Source organism: Oncorhynchus masou, chromosome 14, assembly GCF_036934945.1.
Source record: "Oncorhynchus masou masou isolate Uvic2021 chromosome 14, UVic_Omas_1.1, whole genome shotgun sequence".
Lineage (NCBI taxonomy): Eukaryota > Metazoa > Chordata > Actinopteri > Salmoniformes > Salmonidae > Oncorhynchus > Oncorhynchus masou.
In genome coordinates, this window is record NC_088225.1 from 12,119,367 (window position 1) to 12,135,594 (window position 16,228).

General features: G+C 40.4%; 1 protein-coding gene across 2 annotated transcripts in view; it reads left to right on the plus strand.

Moving 5' to 3' along the window:
* Window positions 1-3,033: 3,033 nt before the first annotated feature.
* LOC135554246 (transcription factor 20-like) overlaps window positions 3,034-16,228 on the plus strand; it is a 28,141-nt gene continuing 14,946 nt past the window's right edge. For both annotated transcript variants that reach the window (XM_064986412.1, XM_064986413.1), the window contains exon 1: window positions 3,034-3,566. The gene's annotated coding sequence lies outside the window, so the exon portion shown is untranslated. The remainder of the gene's footprint in view (window positions 3,567-16,228) is intronic.

The following is a 16,228-nucleotide window of genomic DNA, read 5'->3' on the forward strand; positions in this document are numbered from 1 at the left end:
TAGGCTACAGTATAAAGAAAGACATCCGGTACTTAGCCAGTGTTCCTCCCTGCGTGAGTTCAGGGTTTAGAACTGTGCTCCAACTGGGTTGTTAATAGCTCATTCAGTGATTTGATTGGCATCCTGAACACTTGCTTTTCACATATTAGACCTTTTCAACAAAACCACCTCAGGTCGGTCGAGTGCATGTCTTGAGTCTTTGCTGTTACTGGAGCAATTCAAGTGTTCCTACACAGGCATAGATGCAACTTAATGTATGAAAGGGCTATTGTCCTTTTTCTTGAGATTATGCATATTGTTGACCCTCCTCACTTTGATAATCTGAAGATTAGCTAAATCTACAGACCATGATTAGATCACTGTTCTGTTGAAAGGGGCAATCTGCAGTTGCTACATGCATTGTTTTTACTTGTAAATCAATGATATGTACCCATTGATTCTTGAAGAACATAATTTTGAAATGCCTCAAGACCTTAATTCAACTGTCGTGCCCCATCAGAACCCACAATATAAGCTTGTTTTAATCCAATGTTTGTAAACAATGTAATTATAAATAAACACTGTATAGCCTCAAAACATGGTTAAAACTATAATGTTGATACCATGGATGGTCAGTCGTTGCATCCATAGCTCTGTCTATGAATTTGAGAGTGGTTCGATTTCTCCAGCCCCTTTTTACAAATAAAATGTTGGGGATTTAATGTTGTTATTGTTTCAATTGCAGATTGCCCCTTCAAGGTGGATATTGAGTTCCTTCTCCAAGCAACATTGTCAGCTTTGTGCTCCCTAAGGTATATGACATATCCGGTGAGGGTTAATTCACTGAAGAGGTAGATCATTAAAACATGCATTCAAACTGTAGACTAATTATTTTATGACCTCGCCTGGTATAACGTCCCTATAAAAATAATATATTTCTTTATAGATAATGGAATACTTTATTGACAACAATATATTTATCTTTTTTCCATGGCCTAGGCAGAGAAGTCCTGTAAATGTGTCAATATTTTACTGATTTTATGTGTTTTTTTGTCAACTTTTTAATTTGTTAACTTATCAATTCAACAGTGTCATAGTCCACCTTGGAGTGAGAGATCCATTCAAAACTACAGGCCTCTGTATGATGTCCAAGCTTGTGTCATCTCCAGTTAAATAAATAAAAGGAAGGCTCAACAGTGTCATAAGACCGGCAAGTCAGTTAGTTTTGTCAAGTTAACCCAAAGGCCAGATAGCTAGCTTGCTAGCCTTTGGGTTATCTTGACAAAACTAACTGACTTGCCGGTCTTATGACACTGTTGAGCCTTCCTTTTATTTATTTAACTGGAGATGACACAAGCTTGGACATCATACAGAGGCCTGTAGTTTTGAATGGATCTCTCACTCCAAGGTGGACTATCCCAATCATTGATGTGCAGTGAGCCCCCCCCCCCCCATCTTACTGGATGTGGCCACTGATTTCCCCCTACTCAAGCCTGCTTCAGGATATCAGAGGAGCTGAGAACAGCATGCTCAAGGAGAGTTCTAAGAGAGAGTGAAGGCTCTTGACTGACTTGGAGACAGATGTACTGTAGACCTGACCTATGTGCAGCCCACCGACGTTGGATGTGACCTGGACGTGCCAGCCTCTGACTGTTGAAGGACATGTACTTTTTTGTTTTTAAGCGTCTTTGAGATTATCTTTATAAGGAAAAGTGCTATATAAAATAAATAAGTATACAGTATATATATATACTGTATATATATATACCAGCAACGGATTTGATAATCATTTGTTTTAGAGTCAACCATGTTACAGGGAATGGACAAAGACAACACAGTCGAACAGGGACACAACAATAACATTGCCTGTGATACATTATCTTACATTCACTTATATCAGTGCCTATGTTTCCTGTATGTATATTGGATGGATATCGGTCCTTGTTGATGCCGCTCTTTTCACCTCTAAATTCTTTCAGTTTGACTAAGCATAGAGCATGTTTGAGTGCTACGCTGCTTCTATGTATGTCAGGACTACTGCTACTGTATTTGTGAGTGTATGCATGTTCATACTGTGTATGTAGGTATGTATAGGCCTACATTTACTGGTAAGTGTGTGCATGTGTAACCGGCATAGACACATTTTCCATAGTTAGGGTTCTGTGATGCAGTTGCTATGGTAACCATGATAGAAATAGACGGGTATCTGCATGGGAACAAAATAATTGAACGGTGTTGTTTAGAAATAGAGACAGAAAATAACAGATTGGTGAATGAGTGTGTGTACACTGCAGTACATTAAAAGTGCAGTAGCGTGGATGGGGGCCATAGGCCAAGCCATTATGACTAGGAGAGAGTGAGTGGGTCTGCACTGCATTCACTGCCTGTGCTTGAGAGGAGATAAGCACTCAGCGACAACACAAATTAAATAGGGAAACGATATTGTTTAGAACCTCTGTCTTTGTACATGATAACATGGTTTCCTAATCACAATGTGATAAATCTAATCAGGTAGGCTATTCGATAGCCTAAGCTTTCATTGCTTTCATTTCAGTGCATGGTATTCCTTGCAGTAGGGTAATTTAATGAGACATTACACAAGTCAGAAGTCAGTTGAGAAGGGCTCTATGTTATGTGATGGGTGTCAGTGTGCTGTAGCTAAGGTAGGCTGCAGCTACTGAATGTCAGGCATTATCCCTAAAGATCAGAGATTTTAAAGACCACATCAACCAGTATGCTGTCTGTATCTTTATTAAACCCATTTTCTTAACACCGTTCAACTACTGTCACGTCTCTTTCTGGGTTCCTTTGTAGTGAATTCAGTAATCATGCACTTGGATGAAATAAGAACAAAGAGACTGATTGAAAGACTCAACCCCAGAGCAAAGATAGCAAAATGCAGTGATTCAAAACAGTCATCTTTTGCACTCAGTGTATATATATATATATATATATATATATATATATAAAAATCATTAAGTAGAAAATATTGGGAAAGCAGGGGAGATGGAGGGATGTGATGTGAAGAGATGAGGAGGGAGGGGGTGCAGGAATATGAGTGTATGCATTTTCAAGGCGGTCTTTCAGTAGCAAAAAAAACAGTAACAGGAAAACGAATAGGTCTACGGATTGATACATGCTTTTATACGTTATGTACGTATCATGGAAATAGGCACTTGAGATTTATAGTTATTAGTTGTACAGTTAGTGCGGTGACACTGGCAATGCGTTTAATTTGTGCTCGAGCTGGGTGGCTTCACCTAAACAGTGTGTGAAAGAGGGAAAGGAGAGGGAACAAGAGGGGAGGGGGTGTATGGACCTCACTGGTTACGGGACCTACAGGCACCCCGATTGTGCTCTCATAATTTGTGGAGGTGAGGACAAAAGAAAGGGAAAATTGGAGGAAAGGCCCGGGATTTGATTCTGACGGGGCCCCCGACTCACCGCCGCTGGTCGGGGTTGTCAAGACGACAGAGGGTGAGGGAACAGCGGCGGAGCAGTCGACTCAAGACCGGGGTTTCCTGCCAGAGCAGCGGGAGTGTCACAAAACAACCTTTTACTCTTCGAGGGGCCTTAAGCGTTCCCAGGTAACGTATGCATTGAAAGAGTGTCTCTGTTTTGTTTTTCTCTGCGTTTAGTAAGGGGAAATTACATGTTGGGGGGAATAGTGTCTTCAGCAGCATGCGCTTTATTCAGCGTTATATATGCTTACCCACCTACCACTGCTGTATTTCTAACATCTGCACCTAATCACTCTCTTTTTGTAAGCTGCTTGCCTCCTCGTCCTATTATGATTATTGGACAGACCAGGTAGATAGCATTGCTAGTTAGCTAGCTAATTGTGTTCGTTGTGCACAAATCTATTTTATCCGGATAGCTGACGTAGCTAAATTGCAGCAAAATAACTCAAACACAATTTGCAATGACGCAAACGGGTTTCTATAGCCTAGCTAGTCCAGCAGCACCCACTAATTGTGATGCATGAAGCTAACGTTAAACGTGCTAGCTAGCTAATATTAGCTACAACTAACGTCAACATGAAACTACTATCTAGATTCTAGTAGCTGCTCGCGCATAGTTTGGTCTGCAACTAACGTAGCTAACGAAATAAAATCCAGTGTGTGCTCAAATGGCTAGCTGATATTAAACATTTAGCGTCCTATTCAATGTTATTCACTATCCACAGTTTTTGCTAGCTTCATCATAATATCTAGCTATGTGCCATGGATGGCATTGGTTTAGTAGAGGACGTGGTTCATCAACCTACTTCTGTCCTGGCCTATAACTCTACAGACAACTTGTTTACAGTGCGTGAGGCCAGTGGTTACGTTTAACACCAGGTGTGACAGCACTGTGGTGTCAATAAAGGCGTAATTTGTCTCTAATCGAACTGGTTGTTGTTTCTTCATAAACTGTCATGTTGTAGCTAGCATTCAATTAATGACAACATTTTATACCATACTTAATTTATTATCACGTCCCCACCATCAACATTTTAATTACAGTCAGTAAAATGGAGTAATATTGGTCCAAAAGTATTCAACCCCAAACCTATTAGGGTACTGGATGTAGTAGTAAACTGACATGGAAAACGAAACTGACAAAATGTGTAACGATATCATTTAACTGTCACGATTGAAACCTGCCACATGGAAAACGAAACTGACAAAATGTGTAACGATATCATTTAACTGTCACGATTGAAACCTGCCAATTATCATTCAAATAAAAGATTATTGGTCATATTAACAGATTTGCAGGTGCAGAGAAATCCAGCCGTGTTTTAATATATAGCAGTAAAAAAACAAACTAAAAATGCACACAAAATCCAGAAAAACAAAAATAAAGAAATTCAGAAATATCAGAAGGAGCAATGTCGGAGAATGGAATATAAATACATATACAGTACCAGTCAAAAGTTTGGACACCTACTCATTCAAGGGTTTTTCTTTATTTTTTTTACAATTTTCTACATTGTAGAATAATAGTGAGGACATCAAAACTATGAAATAACACATGGAATCATGTAGTAACCCAAAAGGTGTTCAACAAATCAAAATATATTTTAGATTCTTCAAAGTAGCCAACCTTTGCCTTGATGACAGCTTTGCATACTCTTGGCATTCTCTTAACCAGCTTCACCTGGAATGGTTTCCCAACTGTGTTGTAGGAGTTCCCACATATGCTGAGCACGTGTTGGCTGCTTTTCCTTCACTCTGGGGTTCAACTTATCACAAACAATCTCAATTGGGTTGAGGTCGAGTGATTGTGGAGGCCAGGTCATCTGATGCGGCACTCCATCACTCTTCTTCTTGGTCAAATAGCCCTTACAGTCTGGAGGTGTGTTGGGTCATTGTTCTGTTGGAAAACAAATGAGAGTTCCACTAAGCACAAGCTCGATGGGATGGTTACTTGAACTCTGAAGTATTTATTTGGGCTGCAATTTCTGAGGCTGGTAACTCAAATGAAAATGTCCTCTGCAGCAGAGGTAACTCTGGGTCTTCCTTCCGGTCCTCATGAGAGCCAGAGTCATCATAGCGCTTGATTGTTTTTGCGACTGCACTTGAAGAAACTTTAAAAGTTCTTGAAATGTTAAGTATTGACTGACCTTCATGTCTTAAAGTAATGATGGATTGTTGTTTCTCTTTGCTTATTTGAGCTGTTCTTGCCATAATATGGACCTTTACCAAATAGGGCTGTCTTCTGTATACCACCTCTACCTTGTCACAACACAATTGATTGGCTCAAACGCATTAAGAAGGAAATAAATTATATAATTGTACTTTTAACAAGGCACACCTGTTAATTGAAATGCCTTCCAGGTGATTACCTCATGTAGCTGGTTGAGAGAATACCAAGTGTGTGCAAGGCTGTCATCAAGGCAAAGGGTGGCTACTTTAAAGAATCTCATAAAAAATATTTGGACTTGCTTAACACTTTTTTGGTTACTACATGATTCCATATGTGTTATTTCATAGTTTTGATGTCTTCAATGTTATTCTACAGTGTAGAAAATAGAAAAAAAAGGAAAACCCTTTAATGAGTAAGTATGTCCAAACCTTTGACTTGTACTGTACATAAACTCAGCAAAAAAAGAAACGTCCTCTCACTGTCAACTGTGTTCATTTTCAGCAAACTTAACTATTTGTATGAACATAACAAGATTCAACAACTCAGACATAAGCTGAATAAGTTCAACAGACATGTGACTTACAGAAATTGAATAATGTGTCCCTGAACAAAGGGGGGGTCTTCTAACCAGAGTTCCTTTGTCCAGTGTCTGTGCTATTTTGCCCATCTTAATCTTTTCTTTTTATTGGCCAAACTGTAATATGGCTTTTTCTTTACAACTCTGCCTAGAAGGCCAGAATCCCGGAGTCGCCTCTTCACTATTGAGATTTGTGTTTTGCGGTTACTATTTAATGAAGCTGCCAGTTGAGGACTTGTGAGACGTCTGTTTCTCAAACTAGACACTAATGTACTTGTCCTCTTGCTCAGTTGTGCACTGGGGCCTCCCACTCCTTTCTATTCTGGTTAGAGACAGTTTTTGCTGTTCTGTGAAGTGCAATTTCTCGCAATCTTGGCAATTTCTCGCATGGAATAGCCTTCATTTCTCAGAACAAGAATAGACAGACGAGTTCCAAAAGAATGGTCTTTGTTTCTGGCCATTTTGAGCCTGTAACCGATCCCACAAATGCTGATGCTCCAGATGCTCAACTAGTCTAAAGAAGGCCAGTTTTATTGCTTCTTTAAATCAGAACCACAGTTTTCAGCTGTGCTAACATAATTGCAAAAGCTTTTCTAATGATCCATTAACCTTTTAAAATGATCAACTTTGATTAGCTAACGCAGCGTGCCACTGGAACACAGGAGTGATGGTTGCTCATAATGGGCCTCTGTACGCCTATGTAGATATTCCATTAAAAATCTGCCGTTTCCAGCATATACAGTGCTGTGAAAAAGTATTTGCCCCCTTCCTGATTTATTTTTTTTGCACATTTGTCACACTTAAATGTTTCAGATGATCAAACAAATTTAAATATTACACAAAGATAACCCAAGTAAACACAAAATGCAGTTAAGTGATGATTTTATTTATTAAGGGAAAAAAGCTATCCGAACCATCATGGCCCTATGTGAATAAGTAATTGCCCCCTAAACCTAATAACTGGTTGTGCCACACTCAGCAGCAACAAACTGCAATCGTTTGCAATCGCAAGCGTTTGCGATAACTAGCAATGAGTCTTTCACATCGCTGTGGAGGAATTTTGGCCCACTCTTCTTTGCAGAATTGTTTTAATTCAGCCACATTGGAGGGTTATGAACCACCTTTAAGGTCATGCCACAGCATCTCAATCGGATTCAAGGCCCGACTTTGACTAGGCCACTCAAACCTTCACTTTTTTTTTAAGCCATTCAGAGGTGGACTCGCTGGTGTGTTTTGGATCATTGTCCTGCTTCAGAACCCAAGTGCACTTCAGCTTGAGGTCACGAACTGATGGCCGGACATTCTCCTTCAGGATTTTTTTTGGTAGAGAGCAGAATCCATGGTGCCATCAATCACAGTAAGTCGTCCAGGTCCTGAAGCAGCAAAGCAGCCCCAGACCATCACACTAGCACCACCATATTGGTCTGTTGGTATGATGTTCTTTTTCTGAAATGCTGTGTTACTTTTACGCCAGATATAACGTGACGCACACTTTCCAAAGAGTTCAACTTTTGTCTCGTCAGTCCACATAATATTTTCCCAAAAGTCTTGGGGATCATCAAGATGTTTTTTTTGTTGCCAAAAGTGAGACGAGCCTTTGTTCTTTTTGGTCAGCAGTGGTTTTTGCCTTGGAACTCTGCCATGGATGACATTTTTGCCCTTTCTTATGGTTGAGTCATGAACACTGACCTTAATTGAGGCAAGTGAGGCCTGCAGTTCTTTAGATGTGGTTGTGGGTTCTTTTGTGACCTCTTGGATGAGTCGTCGCTGCCCTCTTGGAGTAATTTTGGTAGGCCGGCCACTCCTGGGAAGGTTCACCAGTGTTCCAAATGTTCTCCATTTGTGGATAATGTCTCTCACCGTGGTTCGCTGGAGTCCCAAAGCTTTAGAAATGGCGTTGTAACCCTTTCCTGACTGATAGATGTCAATTACTTTGTTTCACATCTGTTCCTGAATTTCTTTGGATCGCGGCATGATCTTTTGGCCTACTTCACTTTGTCAGACAGGTTCTATTTAAGTGATTTCTTGATTCAATAGGTCTGGCAGTAATCAGGCCTGGGTGTGGCTAGTGAAATTGAACTCAGCTTTCCAAAACATGTGATTAACCACAGTTAATTCATGATTGGGGCTGCAGGATAGCCTAGTGATTAGAGCGTTGGACTAGTAACCAAAAGGTCAGCTGGGGGATTTGAACTTGCAACAAGGTACAAATCCGTCGTTCTGCACCTGAACAGGCAGTTAACCCACTGTTCCGAGGCCGTCATTGAAAGAGTTAGACATTGAAAATAAGAATTTGTTCTTAACTGACTTGCCTAGTTAAATAAAGGTAAAACATTTTACTTTTGTCACGTTACTTTGTCACATGAAGGTTCGGATAGCTTTTTTCCCTTAATAAATAAAATTATCACTTAAAAACGGCATTTTGTGTTTACTTGGGTTATCTTTTTGTAATATTAAAATTTGTTTTGATGATCTGAAACATTAAGTGTGATAAATGTGCAAAAAAATAAGAAATCAGGAAGGAGGCAAATACTTTTTCACAGCACTGTGTATATATATATATATATATATATATATATATATATATATATATATATATATATATATATATATATATATATTACACAGTTGAACTTTACATACACCTTAGCCAAATACATTTAAACTCAGTTTTTCACAATTCCTGACATTTAATCTGAGTAAAAAAATCCCTGTCTTAGGTCAGTTAGAATCATCACTTTATTTTAAGAATGTGAAATGTCAGAATAATAGTAGAGAGAATGATTTATTTCAGCTTTTATATCTTTCATCACATTCCCTGTGGGTCAGAAGTTTACATACACTCAATTAGTATTTGGTGACATTGCCTTTAAATTGTTTAACTTGAGTCATACATTTAAGATAGCCTTCCACAAGCTTCCCACAATAAGTTGTGCGAATGTTGGCCCATGCCTCTTGACAGAGCTGGTGTAACTGAGTCAGGTTTGTAGGCCTCCTTGCTCGCATGCGCTTTTTCAGTTCTGCCCACACTTTTTCTATAGGATTGAGGTCAGTGCTTTGTGATGGCCACTCCAATACCTTGACTTTGTTGTCCTTAAGCCATTTTGCCACAACTTTGGAAGTATGCTTGGGGACATTGTCCATTTGGAAGACCAAACTTGAACTTCCTGACTGATGTCTTGAGATGTTGCTTCAATGTATCCACATAATTTTCCTGCCTCACGATGCCATCTATTTTGTGAAGTGCACCAATCCCTCCTGCAGCAAAACACCCCCACAACATGATGGTGCCACCTCCTTGCTGCAAGGTTGGGATGGTGCTCTTCGGCTTGCAAGCATCCCCCTTTTCCCTCCAAACATAACGATGGTCATTATGGCCAAACCGTTCTATTTTTGTTTCATCAGACCAGAGGACATTTCTCCAAAAAGTACGATCTTTGTCCCCTTGTGCAGTTGCAAACCATATTTAGGCTTTTTTACAGCGGTTTTGGAGCAGTGGCTTCTTCCATGCTGAGCGGCCTTTCAGGTTATGTCAATATTAGGACTTGTTTTACTGTCAATATAGATACTTTTGTACCTGTTTCCACCAGCATCTTCACACGGTCTTTTGCTGTTGTACTGGGATTGATTTGCACTTTTCGCACCAAAGTACGTTCATCTCTAGGAGACAGAATGCGTCTCCTTCCTGAGTTGTATGATGGCCGCGTGGTCCCTATACTTCCGTACTATTGTTTGTACAGATGAACATGGTATCTTCAGGCATTTGGAAATGGCTCCCAAGGATGAACCCGACTTGTGAAGGTCTACATTTTATTTTTCTGAGGTCTTGGCTGATTTCTTTTGATTTTCCCATGATGTCAAGCAAAGAGGCACTGAGTTTGAAGATTGGCCTTGAAATGCATCCATCCAGGTACACCTCCAATTGACTCAAATGATGTCAATAGCCTATCAGAAGCTTCTAAAGCCATGACATAATTTTCTGTATTTTTCAAAGCAGTTTAAAGGCACAGTCAACTTAGTGTGTGTTAACTTCTGACTCACTGGAGATACAGTGAATTATAAGTGAAATAATCTGTCTGTCTGTGTTGGAAATATTACTTGTCATGCACAAAGTAGATGTCCTAACTGACTTGCCAAAACTATAGTTTGTTAACAGGAAATTTGTGGAGTGGTTGAGAAACTAGTTTTAATGACTCCAACCTATGTGTTTGTAAACTTCCGACTTCAACTGTTTATATATAATGGTGTGTAAAGACAGTATATGAATAGAAAAGGTGTGTACAGCAGTAGTTATATAGGATGAGCCATGACTAGAATACAGTATGTACAGATCCTTCAGAAAGTATTCATACCCCTTGATTTATTTCACATTTAGTTGTTACTTATTCCACATGTAGTTGTTACAGCCATCTACACACACTAACCTATGATGACAAAGTGAAAACATGTTTTTAGAAATGTTTCAAATGTTTTGAAAATTAAATGCATTATTTCCATTACATATGTATTCACACCCCTGAATCAATACATGTTAGAACCACCTTTTGGCAGCGATTACGGCTGTGACTTTCTACGTATGTCTCTAAGAGCTTTGCACACCTGGATTGTACAATATGTGCACATTGTTCTTTAAAAAATTTGTCAAGCTCTGTCAAGTTGGTTGTTGATCATTGCTAGATAGCAATTTACAAGTCTTGCCATAGATTTTCAAGCCGATTTAAGTCAAAACTGCGACTTGGCCACTCAGAAACATTCAATGTTGTCTTGGTAAGCAACTCCAGTGTATATTTGGCCTTGTGCTTTAGGTTATTGTCCTGCTGAAAGGTGAATTTGTCTCCCAGTGTCTGTTGGAAAGCAGACTGAACCAGGTTTTCTTCTAAGATTTTACCTGTGGGTATCTCTATTCCGTTTATTTTTAGACCCTCAAACTCCCTAGTCCTTGCCAATGACAAGCATACCCACAACATGATGCAGCTAACCACCATGCTTGGAAATATGAAGAGTGATGTGTTGTTTTTAAATTTCCCCCAAACATAACATGTTGTATTCAGGAAGTTAATTTCTTTGACACATTTTTTTGCGTTTTTACTTTAGTGCCTTACTGCAAGTAGGATGCATGTTTTTACTTTAGTGCCTTACTGCAAGTAGGATGCATGTTTTTACTTTAGTGCCTTACTGCAAGTAGAATGCATGTTTTTACTTTAGTGCCTTACTGCAAGTAGGATGCATGTTTTTACTTTAGTGCCTTACTGCAAGTAGGATGCATGTTTTGCAATATTTGTATTCTTTGCGAGGCATTGGAAAACCTCCCAGTCTTTGTGGTTCAATCTGTATTTGAAATTTGCTGCTAGACTGAGGGACCTAACAGATAATGTATGTGTGGGGTACAGAGATGAGGTAGGCATAAAAAAATATATGTCAAACACTATTATTGCACATAGTGAGTCCATGCATCTCATAATGTGACTTGTTAAGCAAACGTTTACTTCAGAACTTAATTAGGCTTGCCATAACAAAGCGGTTGAATAGTTATTGACTCAAGACATTACAGCTTTTAATTTTTAATTAATTTGTAAAAAATCTTTAAAAACATAATTCCACTTTGACATTATGGGGTGTTGTGTGTAGGCCAATCTCAATTTAATCAATTTGAAATTCAGTCTGTAACACAACAAAATGTGGAAAAAGTCAAAGGGTGTGAATACTTTCTGAAGGCACTGTACATATAAAGTGGGTAAAACAGTATGTAAACATTATTAAAGTGACCAGTGTTCAATGACTGTACATAGGGCAGCAGTCTGTAAGTTGCAGGGTAGGGTACCAGGTGGTAGATGGCTAGAACAGTGACTAAGGTTCAAGGCCTTGGCTATGCAAATTACACTTTTACAAAAGACTACAGAAGTTGGCTGCAAGCAATTGGTCAATTAAGCACTTTACAGTGTATTTAAAACAGACAATAGACGTGTTACATTGGCCCCTCATGAATGATGACCCCATCAAAGTGGCGTCACCGCATAATTAGAGTCCCTGTTGATTGAATGCCTTAGAAAGCTGTAAAATACATTTACGTTGAGCTATACCTCACCTGTTTTATTCATTTAGTGATGTGATAAGAAACCACATGGCTGGCTTACCACAGCTTTATAAGATTATTTGTAATCATGTACTATCCATGTAGGCCGACATGGATTCATTGTGATCTTGACATTATTGTGCCACTGTTTTGACTTCATGCTGCTAGGCCTCTGGGTAAATACATTTGAATTCAATCACTTTTTGACAGCACCCCTTTTGATTTGAACAAAACCTTTCATACATATTTGCCAATTGTAGAAGTGCTCAGAAAGTGACATTTTAGACCTGAATGCCAAAACATTCAAGAGATAAATGTGGTCAAAGGTAAATAAAGGTTAAATAAAATGTAATGAAATGTGGTCAAAGTTGGCCTTTCACTGGAAATGATAAACGTTTTGAGATTGATATTTAAAAGCTTACAAACAGGGTTGTCAAACTGTTTTTTAAATAATTGATTGATTTATCTAATTATCATCTGGGGTTTTGGTGTTGTGCCCACCATCTGTTGAGACGCAACATGCTCTTGAATACGGGGTGGGCGTCATGTTTTGTCTGATAAATGTATTAAAAAAAATGACATTTTGACTTTCAAATGGTACCACAAACATGGTTGGAGGTCCACACATTAGAGAATGTTGACTTGAATGGGAATATAAGTTGGTTTAAATAACACTGTCAATCCTCCATAGGAAACCTATTAAAAGCATAGAAATATAGATAATAGAATATACATGACCAGTTAAGTTGACATTTGCCGGTGGGTGGACTAGCGGCCATCTTTGTGGTAGTAATTAGAAGTACAAATTTAAATTTCAATGGTGTACCAGTTAAATTGCAGTGGTCTGAAGGGATAAGTCATTCTATGAATTACATTTCTATGCTTTAAATGACACCCACTCTGTATTCAATAGCATGTTGTGTCTCAACCATTGGCGGGCACAACACACAAACTTCAGATGATGTAAAGTGGGGTCTAAGCATCAACAAATAATAATTTATTTAGTTTTTCTTTCTCCAAGAAATTATAAAATAGTTAGACAACCCTGTTTGTAAGCTTTTAAAATGATATCAAACTCAACCGTTGATCATTTCCAGTGATAAAGACATGGATGTCTCATAGGGCCGGCACGATACCAGTATCGCAATATTGCAAAACTCTTCGGTCCTTTAAATCAAATCAAATTTTATTTGTCACATACACATGGTTAGCAGATGTTAATGCGAGTGTAGCGAAATGATTGTGCTTCTAGTTCCGACAATGCAGTAATAACCAACAAGTAATCTAACTAACAATTCCTAAACTACTGTCTTCTACACAGTGTAAGGGGATAAAGAATATGTACATAAGGATATATGAATGAGTGATGGTACAGAGCAGCATAGGCAAGATACAGTAGATGGTATCGAGTACAGTATATACATATGAGATGAGTATGTAAACAAAGTGGCATAGTTAAAATGGCTAGTGATACATGTATTACCTAAGGATGCAGTCGATGATATAGAGTACAGTATATACGTATGCATATGAGATGAATAATGTAGGGTAAGTAACATTATATAAGGTAGCATTGTTTAAAGTGGCTAGTGATATATTTACATCATTTCCCATCAATTCCCATTATTAAAGTGGCTGGAGTTGTGTCAGTGTGTTGGCAGCAGCCACTCAATGTTAGTGGTGGCTGTTTAACAGTCTGATGGCCTTGAGATAGAAGCTGTTTTTCAGTCTCTCGGTCCCAGCTTTGATGCACCTGTACTGACCTCGCCTTCTGGATGATAGCGGGGTGAACAGGCAGTGGCTCGGGTGGTTGATGTCCTTGATGATCTTTATGGCCTGCCTGTAACATCGGGTGGTGTAGGTGTCCTGGAGGGCAGGTAGTTTGCCCCCGGTGATGCGTTGTGCAGACCTCACTACCCTCTGGAGAGCCTTACGGTTGAGGGTGGAGCAGTTGCCGTACCAGGCGGTGATACAGCCCGCCAGGATGCTCTCGATTGTGCATCTGTAGAAGTTTGTGAGTGCTTTTGGTGACAAGCCCGAATTTCTTCAGCCTCCTGAGGTTGAAGAGGCGCTGCTGCGCCTTCTTCACGATGCTGTCTGTGTGAGTGGACCAATTCAGTTTGTCTGTGATGTGTATGCCGAGGAACTTAAAACTTGCTACTCTCTCCACTACTGTTCCATCGATGTGGATAGGGGGGTGTTCCCTCTGCTGTTTCCTGAAGTCCACAATCATCTCCTTAGTTTTGTTGACGTTGAGTGTGAGGTTATTTTCCTGACACCACACTCTGAGGGCCCTCACCTCCTCCCTGTAGGCCGTCTCGTCGTTGTTGGTAATCAAGCCTACCACTGTTGTGTCGTCCGCAAACTTGATGATTGAGTTGGAGGCGTGCGTGGCCACGCAGTCGTGGGTGAACAGGGAGTACAGGAGAGGGCTCAGAACGCACCCTTGTGGGGCCCCAGTGTTGAGGATCAGCGGGGAGGAGATGTTGTTACCTACCCTCACCACCTGGGGGCGGCCCGTCAGGAAGTCCAGTACCCAGTTGCACAGGGCGGGGTCAAGACCCAGGGTCTCGAGCTTGATGACGAGCTTGGAGGGTACTATGGTGTTGAATGCCGAGCTGTAGTCGATGAACAGCATTCTCACATAGGTATTCCTCTTGTCCAGATGGGTTAGGGCAGTGTGGTTGAGATTGCATCGTCTGTGGACCTATTTGGGCGGTAAGCAAATTGGAGTGGGTCTAGGGTGTCGGGTAGGGTGGAGGTGATATGGTCCTTGACTAGTCTCTCAAAGCACTTCATGATGACGGAAGTGAGTGCTACGGGGCGGTAGTCGTTTAGCTCAGTTACCTTAGCTTTCTTGGGAACAGGAACAATGGTGGCCCTCTTGAAGCATGTGGGAACAGCAGACTGGTATAGGGATTGATTGAATATGTCCGTAAACACACCAGCCAGCTGGTCTGCGCATGCTCTGAGGGCGCGGCTGGGGATGCCGTCTGGGCCTGCAGCCTTTGCGAGGGCTAACACGTTTAAATGTTTTACTCACCTCAGCTGCAGTGAAGGAGAGACCGCATGTTTCCGTTGCAGGCCGTGTCAGTGGCACTGTATTGTCCTCAAAGTGGGCAAAAAAGTTATTTAGTCTGCCTGGGAGCAAGACATCCTGGTCCGTGACTGGGCTGGATTTCTTCCTGTAGTCCGTGATTGACTGTAGACCCTGCCACATGCCTCTTGTGTCTGAGCCGTTGAATTGAGATTGTACTCGGTCATGTTACCAGACACCTTGCCCTGATTAAAAGCAGTGGTTTGCGCTTTCAGTTTCACGCGAATGCTGCCATCAATCCACGGTTTCTGGTTAGGGAATGTTTTAATCGTTGCTATGGGAACGACATCTTCAACGCACGTTCTAATGAACTCGCACACCGAATCAGCGTATTTGTCAATGTTGTTATCTGACGCAATACGAAACATGTCCCAGTCCACGTGATGGAAGCAGTCTTGGAGTGTGGAGTCAGCTTGGTCGGACCAGCGTTGGACAGACCTCAGCGTAGGAGCTTCTTGTTTTAGTTTTTGTCTGTAGGCAGGTATCAGCAAAATGGAGTCGTGGTCAGCTTTTCTGAAAGGGGGGCGGGGAAGGGCCTTATATGTGTCGCGGAAGTTAGAGTAACAGTGATCCAAGGTTTTTCCACCCCTGGTTGCGCAATCGATATGCTGATAAAATTTAAGGAGTCTTGTTTTCAGATTAGCCTTTTTAAAATCCCCAGCAACAATGAATGCAGCCTCCGGATAAATAGTTTCCAGTTTGCAAAGAGTTAAATAAAGTTCGTTCAGAGCCATCGATGTGTCTGCTTGGGGGGGGATATATACGGCTGTGATTATAATCGAAGAGAATTCTCTTGGTAGATAATGCGGTCTACATTTGATTGTGAGGAATTCTAAATCAGGTGAACAGAAGGATTTGAGTTCCTGTATGT